Source organism: Pinus tabuliformis, chromosome 5_2, assembly GCF_031772625.1.
Source record: "Pinus tabuliformis cultivar Carrire ecotype Pingquan chromosome 5_2, CPIR1, whole genome shotgun sequence".
In the NCBI taxonomy this organism is placed as follows: domain Eukaryota; kingdom Viridiplantae; phylum Streptophyta; class Pinopsida; order Pinales; family Pinaceae; genus Pinus; species Pinus tabuliformis.
The window spans coordinates 1044677603-1044696780 of NC_142306.1; the positions used below are offsets into that span (position 1 = coordinate 1044677603).

The 19178-nt window shown below is 38.1% G+C and overlaps 1 pseudogene; it reads left to right on the plus strand.

Moving 5' to 3' along the window:
• LOC149162819 (protein NRT1/ PTR FAMILY 5.2-like) overlaps positions 1-19178 on the plus strand; it is a 48430-nt pseudogene that overhangs the window by 16228 nt on the left and 13024 nt on the right.

The window sequence follows — 19178 nt, forward strand, 5'->3', positions numbered from 1 at the left end:
AATGGGTTCTAAATACAATCTTTGTCTCCATGAATTGTTTATTGAGTGGTGAATTTTAAGTCCTAACTGGAATATGCATAGAAAATGTAAGACTGTGTTGATGGTGTTGGACCTGCCAACAATTAGGGGATCTCCCCGATGTGAAGTCCTAATTAAACCTCACATAATTTGGTCCAGGAGTCTGATCAGGTATAAAGGCCTAGTTGTTGAATTCTTAAAGATTTTCCTTGGCTCTAACTGTCAGTAAGAGAGAGAGGGATGCAATGGTGTCTTCAAAAAGTAAGAAGGTTTTCGTGGTGAGTCTTTAGTTGCAACTTTGTCAAGGTTCTTCTACTGCAAAAAGGGGAGAAAAGTGAGCCTATAAGTGAGAGGTTATAATACTAACTAAGAAGAGACACACATGAACCGTAAGGATCCATCTAACATGCAGGGAAATAGTCCACTTTGGATCTGCCGGTGGTTACAACCAACAAATGAAGAAAGATCTGTCTAATATCCTATCAAGGACGGGACAATAATAAAAACCATTACAACACATTCTCAATAAGAAAAGTACTAAAATTACAGAAAGAGTTCAACTATCTTAGCACATGTTGAAGAAAACTTGAAATACAAACATCTGCAGAATAGTCTTACAAACATTCATAGTCCATGCATGAATAACGTAGTGGTCTTGAAGGCTTTTCTTATTAAGTAAAAGCTCCAAGACACATGTTTACAATGTACATCACTAGCTCGAGTAGTGGAGCATTGGAGCCACTTCCTCCTCCTCAAAGAAATATCTTATCTCTCTAATGCCTCATGGGAGGAGCCAAGGTGAAAATCCCTTTCTTCATATAATGAAGGAGTATATATAACCAAGGGTGAATCTTTGACTACCCTCATGACTGTTTGACTTCCTATTACTTTTCAACTTACATGAATATTTACATTCCATGTGTACTTTATACTTCCACTTTACAATATATTTTGAATACAATATACATGATCCACAATAGTGATGTGGCATATGACCACTCATGACATGACATGGCATGACATTGCTGACATGGACTACTTGATGATGTGGCAATGTCAAGTCACTGTTGCTGCTAAGTGTTGGATGTCTTATTGAAGATTATTTTTCTTCACCTCTGGATGGCTTGGTGATGCGAAATATTCAATGATCTCCAACCTTGGATGGTGGTCGCAAACTATTGTCCTTTTGCTTTCTCTTGATCGATCAACTTGTAAGCTCAACTACAAGAGAGTATTTCGGAATTCTTACCTCCTTCTTCTCCTTCTCCATCATCTTTCCATGACATGATAGCGTACATGTTCTTGCAGTTCACTCATGATGAGATGACATCAATCTGAAAACTCCCTAGTCTAATATGATGCATTCTGATCCACCAATTGAGCATGGAACAAGTGACAAACTTGGAAGAGGGACTCAGTGACTGCACAGTGCATAGTTCCATAAACTAGGGGAAAATCTTGAGCTCTGAGACTATGTAGTGCGTAGCTCAGGAAGGCTTGAAGGACAAGACTACACAATTTCCTAAGCTAGTGGGGATAGGCTAAGGGAATGGACACTGGGAGAGCTAACTACGTAGTTTTGGGAGTCAAGGGAGGTTGGGCTACTGCACAGGTGCATAGTTCAAGGACTCAGGGGATGAACTTCAGGCTTAAGGATGTGAAGTGTGTAGTTTAAGCTAGGTTGGAGGACATGATTGTGAAATTCTAGAGGTCAAGGCTAAGGCTTGGGTAAAGAAATACGCAGTGAAACAATATTGGGAGATAGGAATTGCGCATTTCACAGTGCCAAGTAGAAATTTCATAGCTTGAGGTCTAATAATATGTAGTGCATAGCTCAAGAGAGGCCCACAGAGACTAGGTTGATCAATCGGGAAGTTTTTCCAAAAATGGATAAGTGTGGGATCTTGAGATAGGTGATGAATTTTGATTGTAATCATACACTTAAAATACTTTAACGACGTGACACCATAGATCATCTGAACATATGAACAAATAATTTCCCTTCGTGTGACAGCTTTATGGTAAGGTACGACAAGTGTGAAACTTAAGATGGACTTTGGGACGACTCTGACGACACTTGCACGACAGTGCTCAGAACTTTGTGCATGAGTGTGACAAATTTTTACATAGTTATAAAAACTCATATACACAAAGAAAAACTTTTGAAACTATCAGAATAAGCTTGTAAACGTTGCACGATAGCCAAACATGCCAAAACATGATAGCTAATCCAACATGAAAAGGCGAACAAAACACTACAAGGAAGCTCACGAAATAAGCTCTAATGTTTGTGAAAAAAATGTACAAGGTCAAGGAAGGCTCGGAAATTGAGTGTAAGACAAAATTTTGGAGGGTTTTGTAGTAGCTACAACAGACTGAGATGGATAAATCTTGTATCTAGACTATAGACTACTTACGTAGATATCTAGTGAGTACAATAGATGGCACCTATGTATCTTGATATATGGAAGTGGATTCATAGGATGACTAGTTTCTCAGTCTTCATGATTAAATTGATCTTAGATCTTGGAGTGCAACAACTTCCCGGTGTATCTGGGGTATCAAGACTATGTTTGTTTTCAATCTTTCTTGTGATTACAATTGCTTAGGTGAAGAGAGCAACATGGACACTTTCTAAGGTGGAAGTGATTTTCATTTTTCTTGCTTGAGAAATCCAAGCGTTGGTTGCAAGTTGAATTTTTGTAGTGGAATGATGAGGTTTCATTAGAGAGGATAAAAGGGTCCTAGATACAACAAAATATATTTAGATTTTGGCCCTAGGAAAGCATGTAATGGTTCCTATTGAAACATTATGGAAATAGAAAGTATTGTTTGTGGCAACAAAAAAGGTTGAATGAAGATGTACAACAAAAGTATATTGTGTGAATGTTTGAAATAAAATAGACTTATGACCATGATGTAATGTGTTCCACATGTTGTAGCAAGTCTATAATATCATGTTTAAATTGATGTATTAGTCCTTAAAAATTTTTGTGTGTGTTATCTTCATGAGATGTGTTGTATCTACCTCTATATAACATGAAAAGGACATATCATTGTAATAGTTGGATAGGCATGCATACACATTTATCATGTGCCCATTATAATGAATTTATCTACTTTAGTTCAATAACATCTATCAAGGATTTATTTAACACTCTGAAGAATGGGGCATGTGTTGGCTAGATACACTTGAGTGGACCATATTAGTTGTATACTCTATGAGGTGAAGTTTTATAGTCAGGGGGAGTTCACTAAGAAGTTTAATGAACCATGTATGTGAAGAACATCCTACTAAACTAGTGGTTGCAATAGTGAGGTATCCATGAATTTCGATGGAGGATTGTTCCTTTATATGAATGTCAATAGTTTGGTGATGTTTGTAAGATCCTAAACAATTAACTTTTCAATATATTTGGCACATTATAGTGTCCTAAAAATGCTTCAACATAGAATAAGGAACAAAAAGAGATGTGAGAAAGAAAAATTCAACCACTTATTTATAGTTTAACTCTAAAAATGTTACATGCCCATACAAGTAAAATTGAAGCCCCTGCGAATGGCATGCATGACTGCTCATCAAATAACTAAGCTAAAATATTGAAGCACTCTTTTGAATCCTATATGGATCCACCCAACATAGATCACTATGGGGTTTTTGTCCTATGATCAAACTGGAACTGACCAAGCCAATTTCTCAAGAAAGCACGATAAGATATACAAACTTAGGATGCCCCAAATTCCTAGCTCCTATCCCCTTTTATATGCTTGATGGACTTTATAGAAACCTTATTTTATTGTTTCCCTCAAAAAACGAAGGCGAATAGCATGGGCAGATAGCATGGGAAAATACCATGGTAAATATCATGGGTAGATTTCATCCATATTGACCATATTAAGAAAAGGGAATATTAGAATGTTCGCATGATCGAGGTATAAGATGAAAATGCTCGGTTAGATGAGAGGATGACTTTGTTGGTTATAAGGAATTTAGTTTGTAGTTATGTGTTTCTTGCATGGAGGAAGATGTTCAAGACCTTAGCCAATGAAGGTTATGGTAGGTAGTTGTTAAGGGGGAGTGTTAGAACATGTAACTATTTCTTGTCATGAATTTGCGATCATATATTTAATTATTGAACTATTGGTGATTGTTGGTAGAGTTCTAGTCTCTACTAGGAGTCTCTTCCTATTAGTTAGGAGGTCATTGAAGCCTAGTAGGATGAGAGATGCTCTCCAACTAGTTAGCTTCCTATATTGACTATGGTTGAGATATTGTCTAAAATATGTGATTGTCTCGAAGATAGTTTCCCTACCTTAAGGTAGCATTTCATATATTTGTATTTGTATAATTACATTATGGAATAGAGTGCTCTAGGCATTTTTTATGTGATCAATAGTGTCTATTATGGTATTTTATCATGAAAGACAACATATCTATCTATATACATGGATTTGACTCCTAAAGTTTACTAAGACATATATATATGAAATGGTTAGGTTTTTACATTAATTTCAAGTTGTTTCAAGGACAAAGCCTTTTACATATGCAACTGGATCTTCATCAATTGAAATAAAATGTCTAAAAATGACTTGATTTCTTACTACAGTGTCTGCATACGACAAATATAAGATAATATTGCATATAAGCATTCCAAAAGACTCATAAATCTAATGCATATTTGCAATAGATGGTTTAAAACAAGAAGCAAACAAGCATGCATTGGTCGAACCAGGTTCATGATTAGCTTCTACATTATCCTCGTCAGACTGCCTTAGTAGTGCTAGAGCAGGAACCTAGATCTCTTTCTTCACCTCAACATCTCTCTTCCAAGCCAACTATTGTTGCACCATTCCCACTCAAGGATCCCACGGTGGTTTCATTCAATGAACCTTTGACATATCACATGCATTCATGAAATATTAAACAATACCCTTAATTTGATTACATATTGGAAAATATCTCTAAAAATTATATCATATAACCCCTACCAATACAAGATATTATAGGTATCCATTTTTCATTAACATTTTTTAGACCTCTTTATATTTTTCATTAACTTGTAAAGTTAAATTTAAAATATATATATATATATATATATATATATATATATATATATATATATTATATATATAAATAAATATATTTTATAAATAATTTATATAATTATATAATTATCTAAAATAATAAAATTTATACTTTTATTATTTAAAAAATATAAAATATAAAAAATAAAAAATAAAAAATTATATATATATGAAAGTTAATTTTAATTTCGATATAAAAAATTTAACCACAAGTATTTTATTATTCTATTTTCATATTTTATATTTCAGATTCAAGTGAAGTCATTCTCAATTACTCTAATAGACTTGATCTATATTAGAATTAGAGTGAAAGAAGTTTGATTTTTAATTAAATAAATAGCTAAGGTTTGTTTAAATATTCTTCATCTTATACATAAGGGTTTAGAAATAATTTTTCAATTTCAATATGGGTTATACTTGATAGACGTATCTCATTCTAAAATATAATTATAAATATTATAACACACTCCACTGTCCCATCCATGTTTAATTCCATGTTCGCCCATTTCATTGTTTCATTACAAGTCTCGAAAACATATTATACAACACTAACACGAAACGAATGATATCAGTAATCTACAAATACATTAATGCCATATCTTGAAATCACTTTGTTTTTAATTTCTTTTAACGCTGTGGTTTGATCTTGCGCCATGAGAATCGAGATGGGTTAAAACCATCTACCTTCTATTTCCCCACGTGCACGCAATGTCTTTGCCAAGAAGTAGCACCATTTCTACTTATACGTATTTTCTACTTTTAAAAGTTAATCTATTTTTAAACTTCTTCTTTAAACTTCTTTATGCCCATTTTTCCTCTTAAATATCTTAAATGCATTACCATTCTCAACTGCATGTTACAATCAAAACCAGGATTTGCCCTAAAAACTCTAATAGGGAGACATATGGTGAGAGCAAATATACATTCACATAAAGCATATGTCCCATTTCCATACAATGAAATGACTAGTCAACGTATTTAAATAAATTAAATACTCGAGCTATAATTTATTTAATATTTATATATCGGAGGATTAGTAAATTTTGGAAAAAAACAATTGATTGAATTATTAGTCATTGTTGGTAGATTTCTAGCTTCTAAGAGGAGTTTGCTCCTATCAGTTAGGATGTTGTTCCTATTATTTAGGAAGTTGTTGAGATTTGGTTGGATGATATATTCTCTCCAACTAGTTAGCTTCCTTATGGTTTATTTTATTAATTGTGTTATTGTGTCCAAGATAGTTTCCTCATCTTGAAGCAACGTTTTATGTATTTATATTTGTACCAATAAATTGTGGAATAAAGAACTTAGATCATTTTGTGTATGTTCAATCATGTCTACTCTCTAATTTTATAATGGTATCAGAGGAATACTAGATTGATTCCCTCTATGGGTTGGAGAAATCCCATAGAAATGGAGAAATGGAGAATAGAGTGTTATGATTTTGTGTATGATTGGTTTGTCCAAAGCAATATATTGTTTCTTCATCAAACTGTTAAGCAATGGGCCATTGCTATGAGTTTACGTGAAACAAAGTTGATATGTGAAGCGGTTATCACTGAGTTATGTGTTAATGTTAATGTTTATTCTGAATGGTGACAATCATAAGGAAGTAGTTGGAGCATCAAGGAATGGATGTTGGGAGGCCTAGTCACCCTACGCGAATGACCCATATGTCGAGAAAGATTTTGTTTGATGTGTACCATTGGTCAGAAATTAGTAGGGTCAACGATTTGATGCAATTGTAGGTCGCACTGGAGTATGAGGTTAAGTGGTATATAACTTGTCCATTTGTCCATCCTTTGGTGTATATGAGCATGTCATCGCTCGTAAAGAAAGGTGCTCTCTCTGTCTATATTTTGAAGAGAAGCTTTTCTTTTCATTGTGTTTAGTAGATCAAAAAAGAAGAGAAGGTGTTTATTTTTTGTCTTGTAAAATTTGTTAACACCCAGGTTGTTCCCTATGACTCCCAAGGGAATACGGCCGGGGTAACCACTAACCAATCTTTGGATTACAGTTTCTAGCCTAACTGTAATCAGAGAGGGCTCTCTCTTTATGATTTGTCTCTGTTATGACAGTGTTTTAGGCTAGCTATTGTGCTCAGGTTTTTGTTTATGTTTTGGTTGAAGGATGCCTTTCAATGCCTAAGATGTAATGTTTAGACAATTGTATTTCATTGGGCAATGGAGTCTAGAGCTGTGAAATGTTTGAAATGCTTCAGTGGGAATGTTCAGACTGCAGGGCCTATTGGGTATCTCAACAAACAAAATTTAAAGTTTAAGCGATGATGTATGATGATGCATGTTTAGCCAATGAAAAGCAATTAAGAATTCTCCATTAAACTAATGCTGTGAAAGTGAAATATATTGTTCAGGAGCAAACTTGAATTCCTGAAACAAGGTTCACTGTGAAAGATATATTCTGAAAGTGTAGCAATCAATAATTACACTTATCAAGATTATAACTGAGGAAAAACATTCATTAACAACATAGATTGAGCTCAGGGTATTCCATGAATAAATCCTGAAGGCTATTCTTTTTCTTTGCTGCTAAATACTTAGAACTTAGAAACATTTATGGGTTGTAAAAGATTGAAACACAAAACGAAGAGAGTTACAAAAAACTTATTGTATATGAGATGCACAGGGATCCTGCCGACTTCAACAAACACCGTGAACGCATTCAAACAACTCAGAACTTCAGAAATTCCATTACTTCTGTTATTAAACTTTGTGAAGATTACAACATAGGAACTTCTTCAAAAGAAATCAACAACAACCCCTGCAAGCTTATGCGAGGGGCAAATATATACAAACTGTAATACAAAATATCTAAGGCGTTGAGTCATCTGAGAAATAAATATTTCACCAACTTTGTACAGAACAACAGATAGAAAGTTATTGCTGCCTTTAATACAACATCAATGCTCATTTCTATCAGTCAGAAGATATTTTGGCCTTTGGAGGCCACTGAGTCGGTTGGAAAGATCTGCTTTAAATGCTGGAAAATGCGCTTTCGTGGATGCTCTGCTGTAACTTTTCGGCCCTGTCACCTGTAGCTGTCCATCTTGACCTGCTGACCGAAAGTTCTGCTGAGTTGGCTCAGCTTTCACCTTTTATGCATGCTGATTTTATTAACTTTTCCTGTGCATGCCACCTTGTATTTTCGATAAGAAAAATTTAGTGAATGGCTTCCTGATCTATAAGATCATCTGTATTGCCTTAGTCCACCATTCCTGAGTGGGCAGTTGATGCCTAAGAATTGCATCCATAGTCTCATCTGCCTCTGTGTATTTATAGAAGTTAGGAGGCACTTCAAACAGGTGATTAATTTCATTCATTATAAAGAATAAATTCTCTACTCTGTTGTAGAGACTTTGCCCTGTAGCTGGTCCTGTTTCCTCTGAGCTGCTGGGCCTTTCAGTGATCTGACTTGTGGCAAATGTATTGACCCTCTTGGCATACTGCTCATGGGTAAGCAGTTTTCCTGCACTATTCAGTAAGCCAGGGAGACCTCTGTTTTGCAATACCACAAATTTGTCCATAAATCTATTCACCTCGGTCTGCATGTCTTGGGTCCTTCTCTCTAATGTCTGCACTAAACTTCTCAGTGTAAGGACCCTCTTTATCAACAAAATAGTCTCAGTCCTGTTAGAAATTCCCATAGTTGCTAACTGAGCACTTGTTCTATTGTTGAGCACATTGATCATCCTGGTGGAAATTTCAGGCATATTGCCTAGAGATGCCCTTGATCTCTGAATCTCCTTCTGTGCTTTTGCAATGAGCTCCAACTGCTCATGGATTGTGTCAATATACTGCCATTGGTCAGTAATAGACTGGCCAATATTGGCCCATAGCACTGTCTTGATCTCGGCCACCACTTTATCCAGTTGGAGCTCCTTTTCTAGCTCCTTTATCCTGTCTTTGAGGGCTTTTATTTCCCTGCCCTTTTCTGCCACGGTCTGCTTGGATTTGTCATATATTTCATTTACCTTGGCTAATTTCTCCCTGGCCTCATTTAGTTCTGTCATTTGTGCTTCCAAGGCCTGAATCTCATTTCTCAGCTTTTGCATGTCCAGGCTTGGGGCCTGCTCTGTTGTTGCTGGTGGTGCTGAGGTGGATGGTGTTGCCTGTTCTGTTTGTTGAGGAGGAGGAACAGTAGTTGGAGCAGTTTCCTCAAGGTTTATTATTTCAGGAGGAGGCTGGGAGGTTTGACCTTCTTCTTTTTGCTTCAAAGCTGCCTGTAATGTTGCCTGTGCAGTCTCTGATTCTCCCAGCTTCTGTTGTTGCTGCACCTTCTCATGAGGTGGCTGTTCGGTCTCCATTTCCTTTTCCTGGCCTTTGCTAGATATATTTTCAGTGGCTTTGGCTGCTTGCTGATTTGCAGTCGAGGAAGATGCAACTACTCCCACTTGTGTGCTTGGAAGGGAAAACACCTGTGAACAAAGTTGAAGGTCAACCATCTTCTTTAGATTCCTCACCGCTCTTTGATTCAGCTCTTCTTGTGTAACAGGCTCTTCTAAGGTTCCTCTCCTCCATTTTACTTGGTTTGCATATTTTTCAATGTGAGGAATCTTTACATGATCATAGCCAGACAGCTTATATTTGAGCCTTCTCAAAGCTATGAAGTGATTGGGGTCATAAGGTTTCCAAAGGAAACTGGTTTGAAGGCCAAGGGACTCAAGCATCCTGTCTGCTTCTTTCCAACCTTCCTCCCTTTTGTTATAGACAAAGTGGCCAAGTTGGTTCCTGACCTTCAACTGTGCTTTCTTGCCTTTGCCTGAAAAGTGAAGCACATCAACATTGCCAAACTGCCTGAAATATTCTAGGGCAAACAGCCTCATAGGCACAAATCTGGGTAGTCTGTAGGGAGGCAATTCACACCCATATATCCTGATGACGGTGTGGTTCTGGTAAAAGTACCAGTCCCCAATGTTGTATGATTTGGATAACTGAAGGATCCTTTGCATGTCACCAGTGAGCCTTGGAGGAGGTGAGCTCATCGACATAGACATAGCTGGGTGGATGAAGAGATCTATGAACTCACAATAAGTATAAGGAGACTCGGATCTACAGTGGAAATCAGAGGACCAATAGACCACTGATCTTGGATTGCCTTGGGCATCCACTCTTTTGATTGGAAAAGAGAACTTCTGATGTTGATGATATAAGATTAAGTGGTAAATGTAAGAGATGTATCTGAACACTCTTTCTCTTGCCGGGTTCATTAATTGCTCATGTATTTTGTCTGCTATATAGGTGGCATAGTCATAGCAGATAGGAGACTTGCCAGGGGAAAACATGAGCATCATTACCAGCACAGTTTGATCAACAAACTCAATTGAATTGTAGCCCAAAATGGGACTAATCATGTCTGCAAGATCTTTGCCCAATTGGTTGAGGTATACTTGATTGATAGGAGGATACTTCACAGAGTCAGAGTCAATGTACAGCTGATTTAATTTGGTGACCTGAGCATCTGTCAATCTGGCTCCTTGATTTATCAGGTCTACAAGTGATAGAGGGACCAGTTTCTTCTCAGTCCTGAAGCAGAGCATATCTTTGATAGCTTCTGGGGTGATATAGAACACAGCTACGCCTGAAGGGTCAAGAACTAACCTCTGAGTAGGGTCATAGTTTTCAGCACATAGGTGGATCAAATCAGGGAACTGATTGACCTGAGGAAGCTTGAATATAGGGAGAAAAGAGTCCCATATGCCCAGCACATCTGTTCCAGTGTCATGTTTGGCCTTCAATTCATTGAGCAGGTGGATGTGGAACTTGGTTCTCATTAGCATTTCCTCTGAGATTTGATAGTCCATGTCTGCCAGAGGTTGCCACTCCAATTCTCTCTGAGGGGCATTCAATGGAGCAATGTTCAACGCTATAGGAGCTACTGGTGGATCCATGGTTTCTCCTAGGATTATAGATGGAGTTGCTATGCAGAGCAACACAAAGGAGTTTTCTTTGACGGAGAAATGTGAATTATTCAGGGATAAAGGATAAATGATCAGCTGCAGCAATTGAAATACTGCTTTAAGGTGTAGATAAGACTAATGTCTGGTCTTAATCTCTCTCTTATAGCAAGTAGGTATAATTTGAGTAACTGGTTCACGATTGCGCGAACAGAGTGCAGCCTTTTGGTGAAATTTAGGAAAACAAGGCTCAGCTGATTATTTTCAACATTACAGTTGCAAACGGGGACTAGGCACAGGGATTTTGCCGGCAATTTGCAAGTTTCTTTGTCTCTTAAGATTTTTTGAGGGAATTTACAGACAAATCAGGTGTATGAAGGATTTACGAGGATAAATACCTGGTATATAGCGAGCAACGGTCACGAATGCAGGTAGAAATGACGCGCCGAAGGTCTCCAGGTCGAATTTAGCAAGGTGGTGAACATTTGAACGTAAAAACCATGCAGAGAAAGCAACAGCGTTTTGGCAAAAAGTATGAAAAACGCGAAAATGCGGCCAAAATATGGATTTTTTGGGACATTGGCGCCCTTTTTTGGATGACGTCAGCATGATGTCATCGGGTGGGGTCAAGGCCGGATGACGTCAGCATGACGTCATCGGGTGATGTGGCAAGCTGTGATTGGTCCACGGGGATAATGAGGTGGCAGGCATATTAGCACAGGGGCGGACAAGGGCGCTGACGCGACGACGGGGTGGCACTGACGTGGGTCTGACGTGGTGATGACGTTGGCCGGGCGGATCGACCGAAACCGGAAGTGGTTAGCGGTTTCTCATCACACCGCTTTTGATACGGAAGCGGAATTGTCAGGCGTACCTCCGATAAGCTGTGGGGGTGACGTGTGGCAGAGGCCTGACGTCACCCTCTGACAGATATCGGAAGGTATCTGTCGGACGTCGGGGCCGGTCCGATATGGATGAGGGCCGTCGGATCAACAGGGTCCGATCCGACGGTTGACGGATCAGTGAGGTGATCGGACAATACGGAAGGGGGCGGGATTAAATTAATATTTCTTTTCGGGATTTGTGCTGGCGGAAACCTTTGGGATGTGGCGGATTGTAATGGTTTTTCAATGCATTTTCAAATAAAAATGATATGGCGCCGATACTTTGGATAAGTGAAAAAAGTGGGTTTTTTGGTGTGCTTTTTGCAAATGCAGCGGGTTATAGGTAAAAAGGGTTATTCATAAGGTTTTCTTAGCAAATAGAGGGTTTAATGGGTCAAATGGATTCAGAAGGGAGAAGGGGGGTAAGGCTTAGGTTTCTCAAGCTGACCAGATGTCAATTTGATACCTGACAGAGAACATATGGCTATAATGCCAAGGGGAGGGATATTTATAGAACGCTTGGGGGTTTATACACCATGGTGTTATAATAGTAGGGAAAGGGTAACATAGGGGAATTATATAATAGAAGTTAGAAATTAATGTGGATGAAAGAGTGGATGAGGGGTAATAACACTAAGTTCGTTTGAAAATCACTTAGCTTAGGGAGTAGATCAAAATGAAAAGAATTTTAGACAAGAAATGTGGCTTTTAAAGGACTAAGAACCACCATAAAACCACCAATTCTTCCATGAATCTCAACTGATGAGGGGATGTTAGTAATGAATGGAAAAGGGGAAAATTGGGAAGTTAGACATGCTTCTTTGTTTTGCTGCAACCTGATGGAGAAGAAGACCTTCTCACTCCATTGATTTTGCTTTGTGAAATAGGTTAGCACACCTTCAATTGTAAGGAATGACACTTCTGCAACCCCATCTGCCTACCCATCTATTTGCCTAGCATTTTTTGTTTCTTCTTGGAGGGTGCACTTAGACTTGCAGACCCTTATTTGCCTTTTTCTTTTCTCTGGCTTTTCCTTTTGATTTTCTATCTAATGCTACCCTTATTGCTTCCAAGGTCCCAGATTAAGCAGTTGGGAGCCTTACTTCTCTACCTAAGCTACTTGTCTGCCAAGATTAAACATTTTGGACAGACTTCTTTCTCTATTCTACGACTGAAAATTTAAAACATGGCATGATCCAGATTAGGCTGTTGGACCATCCATCAAAATTGAATCACCATAAAGCTTATACACACACAGTGTCTTCTCTTGGAAATATGGGATCTTTGCATCATCAAAGCAGAGCATATTTGGAACTTTCTTTGCCAATCATGAAATATGAAACCTATTGGTATAGGTAGCCAACAAAATTCATGGCATGTCCTAAATATGGTTGTTTCTCATTGGATGGAGGACTCATGACACCTATGCCACTCTTCCATGGTGCCAAGTTTGGGATGGTTTCCATTACCACAACATTGCCTCCCAAATCCAAGGAAAGTTGGAAAGACAAATATCCATTTCCAACAATGTGAAGTTCGTGAACAATTAAATCATTTTGAGAAGAGTGTGACCTTTAATTCACTTGAGGATTGGGTAGAAAACCATATATTGAATCACTTAAATTCTACTGAGAATTCTTGGTAGCCGCAACACCCTTTTACCAAATACTTTCTTGTGAGGGCTAAATTAATGAAGTCAAAGAATTGGGGCAGCAGTCGCTTGAATTACCAAATGGCTATTTAGTTTGTTCAATGTGAGAACTTAGGATTCAAGCAATATACCACTATACAAGATTCAAAATATTCAAACAATATACCACTAGCAGTCGATGCCAAAGACATGAGTTGTGTGGCATTATGGATCGATGAATATAATTTCTTACGATGAGAAAAATTGAAGGATGATGAGAAGGATCCTTGGATGAAAGAGGTTCCTAGGAATAATGGCGAGTATATCGATGACTCAATCATATTCTTTGTTGTAGTTTACGAATAGGATGCTTGTGCGGGTCTACACCATTGGAAAATTGATGAGAACTCTACATGGTGAGTGAAGATGTTCAGATATATTGATGTACATATTCCTGAATTGTACTTTTACAGAGAAAATCTAGCATATGGTGCGATGGGAAAGGATTGAACTGCACTAGTCGTGGAATTAGGTGTTTGTTGTCATAGGTATATTTGTTGTTGCAGGAGGCTTGCGGATTTGGAAGTCCGGATAAGGCCAAAGTTTTATTTTTGCATGGTGTGAAGGAAATCCCTTATTCAATGAAGTTGCATTAGGTGAAACTAAGAAAAATTTGAGTTGAAGGAGTCCTCAAACATTGAGTTCAACTCTTAGTGACATTGCATTCATCCCTAGCTAACAATTTCTTTAGATTTATTTGGAGTTTGGGAAGACGAACCTGCAAATCGATATGGGAGTTATACAATTTGCTAGAATTGATTACAAAAATTTCTTACTTGAAAACTCCAAAGAAGAATAAGTTATTGATGGTACTCATAAATTCTTTGGAATCAGAAGCAGTTACATTTTGTAGAAATTCTGCAAATTCACTACAAATCTACCTCTGAGATCTATGTAGAAAATCTGACTGTAGATTAACTCGATAATGCAATATACCAAAGCAAAATACTATAATCTACTTCTACTATCAAACTTTTGGAAGCTTAAAGATCGATTTGAATCAGAGTTGAACACATATAGCCAGAAGAAGAAGAATCAATGCACATGAAACACAAAAATACTCAGGGGAAAGCCTCAACTAAAAACCCCACTATATCTATTCTCATACAAGGTGGAAATACATCAGAATTATACAAAGCCTTAGCTCTCATAGCTATCCAGCTCTGAATACAATCCTCTTGGATGCTGACAGGCAACCAAAATTCTCACAAGACTTCTCCTCTGCCCTCCAAGCCCCTATTTCCTTACGCAATTACCTCTGGGATGATCTCCTTCACCCAGTGTAACACTACTCCCACACACTGCTCTAACACATTGTCAGAACTGTGCAATCCTCAAGGAACTTTACCTTGACTGCATGGATGAGTTTCCTTTATAGGAAAACACATGTAACTGATAGTAACATTTCCTTGACATTTATCTCAACTGGATATTTCTTAGAATAGACATGCATGAGTTACTGATAAGAGAATCTTCAGTTATTTGGAGTACACTGGTTGAGTGCATGCATGCATCATCTGATTGATAACCCACAATTAGTTCCTCAAACAGTTTGGAACTAATTTAACTGGACTTAACTTAGTAAACTAAGCTAACTAATTTCAACTCAAATATAGCTCAATCTTATCTCCTTAATTAAGGGATAATCTCCTTAATTTAAGGGATAACTGTTGCATGACTGCAGAAAGACTTCTAACTTGAATTTTTGCAACTAATTAATCCATAATGAATTAGTTAATTATTTCCAAGCAGCTGGTGAGACTAAATTCGAATTTAATTCACATTTTTAATTCAAGGACAAAGTAAATTTGGAATATTCTGAATTCTATTTTTATCATTTCTTGTTGCTATTTTCAACACTCCCTCTCAACAAGAAAGGAATTAAACTCGATCCCGATCGTGAACCTTTGGAATGTTATGCATGCAACGCTTCTCTCTATTTTTGTTGCTCCAGCAACTCTAGAAACAAAAAAAACATCCAACCTGAATCAGAATGATGCCTCTGTCATCAAAGTCTCTGACTACTATTGCCTTTGTCGACTGAAAACGATGTGCTTCTACTGACTCAACCTTTCTGCACTATTGTCAATCCTTCCCTGTGCTCTTCAGTATCTGAATGCTCTAGCCTCTGTCACTTTGATCTATGACTGCATCAATCCCACTGATTCCTCCCGCTACTCTGTACTTTGGGATCCCATAGCAAGGTACGATCCATGAGATAAAACCTCTCAATGGACCCTTCCCAATTTCAGCCTTCTTGAGACTATCACTTCACGTTGCCCCACCCCACGCCTCAAGGTATGGCTACATGTGATCCCTCTGCCCACTTCTGCAATTGTGCCTCCTCCACAATTGTCTAGGACTTCTTCTGGGACTGCATGTTGAGAGGTAATTTACTCTCCCTCTTAACCACCAAGTCTCTAACATTTGCCTTGCTCCTCAAGGCTTTGCATGCATCTTCAACCACAAGAGCATACAAGTTCTTGACTCGTGAACCTATCTATTTCACCTGTCTTGTGGTGATGTGTCTAAGAAAAACCTTTCCCTTACTGAAGACAACCTTGTAGCCTTTATCCTCCAACATCGCGACTGATACCAAGTTCTTCTTTAGTCCAGGCACACACTTCACATCTGTCAAGGTGATAACAGCTCCATGCTCCCTCTAAAAAGATACTGTGCCCACTCCTAAAACACTAAATCTTTTGTCATCACCCATCTCTATGCGCATATTGAGGTCTTTCTCCTCCAAGGTACTAAATAAAATTTTATTGCCGGTCATGTGGAATGAGGCTCCACTATCAAGATACCAACCACAACCCACCATCGATGACACCATGCATGCGATGAGGATGAAGTCCATTTTGAACTGAGAGGTTAATGCCTCACCTTATGGTCCTTCCGAGGATCCCTTCTTGGACTTCTTCGATGGAAAATTAGTCGCATAATGACCCATATCGTGGCAATTAAAGCATCTCACTTTAGACTTGTCAACCTTCTTCCCTCCATGAGAAGAATTCGATTTGGAATGGGATGCCTTCCCCTTCCCTTTCCTTGCCTTACTTTCTAAGGCCAGATTTTCTTCATCATCATCCTTGGATGAAGAACCATCTCTTGCACGCAACTCCTGATCTCCTCCTGCATGAGATCCGACCACAGTTGTTCCCAATCCAGCAGTTTCTCCCTTCCATTCATAGAGTCCTGGTAACTATTCCAGCTCTTTGGAAGGCCAAGGAGAGTGAGGCTCACCATATCATCATCGACAGTATTTATTCCCACACTTCTAAGCTCATCTCTACAAGTGGTGAGTTTTTCCAGATATGTGGAAATAGTATCGTCGTTCTCCATCTTGATTCTTTGAAGCTTATCCTTGAGTGCCAATTTCCTCTGGTCACTATTGTTCTAGTAGATGTCCTTCAATGTCTCCCACATTGAATATGGAGTATCCTTCCCATGGAGAGTCGAGACAATATGGTCTTGAACACCATCAAGGATGATCTGTCTCGCCCTCGCCACACACTTCTTCAACTCAGCCAACTCTTGTTCATTAGTTGAACCTGGCTTTGGGATTTCTTGATCAATGAAACCCTTCAAGTTGTTGTCTTCTAATACAGCCTCCATGCGATCTTTCCATGCTATGTAATTCAAGCTGCCTTCCAAGGCATACTCGAGTCTCAATCCATAGAACGCCATTGGCCAACCTTGACGAATGATAAGAATTCGATTTGCACTTGCAACCCTGAACATCAAACCTCCAATTCTCTTCTCTGTATACTGTTCACAGCTTTGATAAACTCAGCTATGAAACCATGTATAAATTATGTAAATTCTCTACAAATCTACCTCTAAGATCTATGTAGAAAATTTGACTGTAGATTAACTCGATAATGCAATATACCAAAGCAAAAATACTATAATCTACTTCTACTATCAAACTTGCGAAATCTTAAAGATCGAGTTGAATCAGAGCTGAACACATATAACCAGAAGAAGAAGAATCAATTCACATGAAACACATAAAATACTCAGGGGGAAGCCTCAACTAAAAACCCCACTATCTGTATTATCATACAAGGTGGAAATACATCATAATTATACAAAGTCGTAGCTCTCACAACTAGCCAGCTCTCAGTATAATCCTCCTGCATGCTCACAGGCAATCAAAGCTTCTCACAAGACTTCTCCTCTGCCCTCCAAGCTCGTATTTCCTTGCGTAGTTACCTCTAGGATGATCTTCTTCACCCAGTGTAACACTGCTCTCACACACTGCTCTAACACATTGCCAGAACTGCGTAATCCTCAAGGAACCTTACCTTGACTGCATGAATGAGTTTCCTTTATAGGAAAACACATGCAACTAATAGTAACTTTTCCTTGACATTTAGCTCAACTAGGTCTTTCTCAGAATAGACATGCATGAGTTTTTGATGAGAGAATCTTCAGTTATCTGGAGTACACTGGTTGAGTGCATGCATGCATCAACTCACTGATAACTCACAATTAGTTCCTCAAATATTTTGGAACTAATTTAACTGGACTTAACTCAGTAAATTGAGCTAATTAATTTCAAATCAAATATAACTCAATATTATCTCCTTAATTAAGGGATAATCTCCTTAATTTAAGGGCTAACTGTTGCATGACTGCACAAAGACTTCTAACTTGAATTTCTCTAACTAATTAATCCATAATGAATTAATTAATTATTTCCAAGCAGTTGGTGAGACAAAATTCGAATTTAATTCACAATTTTAATTCAAGGAAAATTAAAATTGGAATATTCTACATTCTATTTTTATCATTTCTTGTTTGACTTCCTATGACTTTTCAACTTACACGACTCTTTACATTCCATGTGTGTACTTTGCACTTCCACTTTACAATATATTTTGAATACAATATACATGATCCACAATAGTGCTGTGGGATATGACCACTCATGTAATGACATGACATGACATTGCCGACATGGACTACTTAATGATGTCGCAATGTGAAGTTACCGTTGCTGCTAAGTGTTGGATGTCTTCTTGAAGATGATTTCTCTTCACCTCTCGATGGCTTGGTGATGCGAAATATTCAATGATCTCCAATCTTGGATAGTTGTCACAAACTATTGTCCCTTTGATTTCTCTTGATTGATCAACTTGTAAGCTGCGTTATAAGAGAGTCTTTAGGCATTCTTACCTCCTCCTTCTCCTTCTTGAACATCTTGCCATGACATGATAGGGTACCTTTTCCTGCAATTCACTCATGACGAGAGACATCAATTTGAAAACTCCCTAGTCTAAGATGATGCATTTTGATACACCAATTGAACATGGAACAAGTGACAAGATGGGAAGAGGGACTCAATGACTGCACAGTGCACAGTTTCAATAGCCAGGGGAAAATCTTGAGCTCTGAGACTATACAGTGCACAACTTAGGTAGGCTTGAAGGATAAGACTAAGTAGTTTCCAGAGCTAGTGGAGACAAGTTGAGGGAATGAACACTGGGAGAGCTAACTACGCAATTTTGGGAGTTAAGGGAGGTTGGGCTACTGTGCAGGTGCATAGTTCAAGGACTCAGGGGATGATATTAAGGCTTAA